Genomic DNA, 3,189 nt, shown 5'->3' on the forward strand with positions numbered 1-3,189 from the left:
GTTCTTCTTGTTTCTTTTCTTTTTCCTCCAACAGCTGCTGTAATCTCTCTTCTTGATTCTTTTCTTTTTCCTCCAACAGCTGCTGTAATCTCTCTTCTTGATTCTTTTCTTTTTCCTCCAACAGCTGCTGTAATTTCTTTTTTTTGTTTCTTTTCTCGTTCTTCTTGTTAATTTTCTTGTTCTTCTTGTTTATTTTGCTGCTCTTGTATTGCTGCCATAAAATCTGCTAAGCTGTAGTTTGATTTGCCGCTTCTCGTTTCCTTTTTTTTTTCGTCCCACTCTCTGACACCAATTTGTTATGTCTCTGTTCGTTTGTTAATTACTCGTAAAAATTATTTCCGAAGAACTTCAACGATACGAGTCCTTTCTTAAATAAAACTAGTTTATTCTTTCTCAATACAACTTTGCAATACACTTAATTTCCACAGTCACTTTAATAATTTAACAAACGCTATAATTCACTATAATTCACAACGAACGATTCACGCCTACTACCGCGCTTGACTCAATTGTCCGTCTCTATATCTGTCTGCCCCTCAATTCCATTGTTTGGCGCACTTATATACAAGAATACCGCACATCTAGTAAACACTCAAGCATTCACGAACCTTCGAGAATATCACGACTTGTTACTAGGGTCACGTGACTTACGCTGTCGTAACATTAGATTTTGTATATATCATACTCTGAATTCTACCACTCGCGTGTTACTTTCATTATATTTTATTTTTTGTATGCCATTCCAGTTTAAACTTTAGAGAAAGCGCAAATTTTTCAGTGTGTGAAAAGACAGTAATTTAGAATCAAATTAATAAAGTTTTAAAAACAAGAGAGGCATTATTTGTCGACCTAATCACAATAGCTGAGCTGAGGGTTACTTCAGCAAGTACCTTAACCGGAAGAAGCATTTCTAAAACTGTTAGACTGTTTGGTAGGGTGGCAAGTCACTGATTTGTGGATAAAGTTAAACATGTCTTGGACTGGTAAAATAATAGAGTATATGGATCTGAAACTTCAATAATTGTTAGTAATTTTCTAAGCCTAATTTACGTTAAATTATGGCGTGCTTTAAAGAATATTGTGTACAACATGACTCCACCCACACGCACACCTTGTCGAGAGACTCTCAACAGCACAGAGTCTTGCTGAGCCAAACTCGTACTTTACCTATTCATAGAACAGGAGTAGTTAAAATTGTTATTTCAGGCCGTGAATACGCCTTAAGAGTCAGTGAAACTTGGCTGTTGGGAAAAAATGACGTCATTAGGTAATTTATTTTACTCTACATCGGTTGAACTGAAGAACTTCCCTATATCTGTAGATTGATTAAAATGCTGTAATCATATAATTCTGACTCTCAGATATACGTATATGTGTTACTACTGTAGAACATTGACAGTAGTTTTCTGTGTAGATAAATATACATCTAAGTTATATTATTACTGACATTACTGACGTTTATTGCACACATTAACTTGATATTTATTGTTCACCGTCAAAATCAGTACAGTACAGATACGTTAACTTCGTGGTACTGTTGCTTACCGGTAAAAGCAGTTCAGCATACAAACGTTATATGCGTGTGGGAACAGGAAGTTATCATGTACTAGGAAAGTAATTTCGAGAGTAGATGACAATTTGGATTTAAATATTACATAAGGACGGCTGTATATGGTTCTTAGTATTCTCTGAGTGTCTGCACCTTTGCATTTGTTTCGTGTGGGTGGTTGGGTAAATAACCTAATTTCAAGATTACTGATTGTGATTGGCTAAGCTTTAGAGCTGACACTGTTTCTGAGAATGTGTTCTTCAGCTCTTACTGAGCTACCTGTATGACACAAAAAAAACTGCCCAATTCGAGATACTGTCCAATGTAGTAAGTGATCTTTTTTTTAACTGTTGCTTTCGAGAAGGATGTCATTTTCAATTTTTCCCTCGGTTTTGCTTTATTCAGTTGCGTCTTACTAAGTTATCTTCATTTCCAGTTAAAGTTTGTTTAATTATGTCAGTACAAAACTGGCTTCAGTTTAATTCAGTTTTTTTTCTTTAATTAATACCACACACTTTGTTTAGCAAAGTGCCATTTTTACCCATAAGTTTTTTTACCGCCTGTCTTCATTCTGCCCATACGAACTCATTTCCACCCTTTTTCATCAAATCCACAGATCTCCTGTTATTCTGCAGATCTTGATTTAGTGTGTTTCTGATTTTTAATCAGAATACCACTCTGTACACATAATTACATAATATTTATTTATTATCGACGCTACATGCAAGCTAGATGGGTACAAAGAGGATTTAATTTATAAGCAAAATACCTCTGTTACATGCATTTGTATAGTATACTGTAAAATCTATAAGGCAAGTATATTGTGTGGTAAGTGTAAAATCATAGACAAACATACTGTATAGTAAGTGTAAATTCTACAAGACAAGCATATTGTATAGTAAAATATATATAAGACAAGCATACTGTATGGTAAGAGTAAAATCTAAGAAATTACTGTATAGTACTGAGTAAAGTTTGAGACAAGCATATTGTATGGGAAGTGTAAAGTTTGAGACGGGCATATTGTGTAGTGAGTGTAAAACCTAAGACAAGATATTGTATAGTACAGTGTAGAGCATAAGTGAATCTCAAACGTCTCTTATACGCAACGTATAGACGTTATTGAATGAAATCTCACCAAATGATAACAAGGAGAGAGAGAGAGAGAGAATAAAATATAATAATCAAAACATATAAAAATATATATATATGACTTGACATTAGCCAGCAGGAACGTCGAGAGCCAGCACAGGCCCCGGGGCAAACATCCTCGCCGGGCCCCCTTTCTCTCTCTCTCTTTTTTTAACATTTTCAAGAATTTATTAAAAAGAAGATCCTAAATCAGGACAGCAACGAGCTCATACACCAGACAAAATCATAGCAGCAGCCGTTTTTACCTACCAGCATAAGCGTAAAAAACGTTAACAAAGTAACAACAAACATCTTGTTGCGTCATCGAGGTCACGTGACTGGTGTGGCGCCCTCTAGTTTCTAGAACTATCTTGTTCCTTCGTGAATGCTCTAGTGTTTGCTGGATGGGGTAGTCTGGTATATATAAAAGGGTGACAACGTGACGCGGTAATATAATGTAATGTGTGTGTAGACAGTGAGTCATTGATCTGTAGTCAGAAGTATTATTG

This window comes from Limulus polyphemus, unplaced genomic scaffold, assembly GCF_000517525.1.
Source record: "Limulus polyphemus unplaced genomic scaffold, Limulus_polyphemus-2.1.2 Scaffold441, whole genome shotgun sequence".
In the NCBI taxonomy this organism is placed as follows: domain Eukaryota; kingdom Metazoa; phylum Arthropoda; class Merostomata; order Xiphosura; family Limulidae; genus Limulus; species Limulus polyphemus.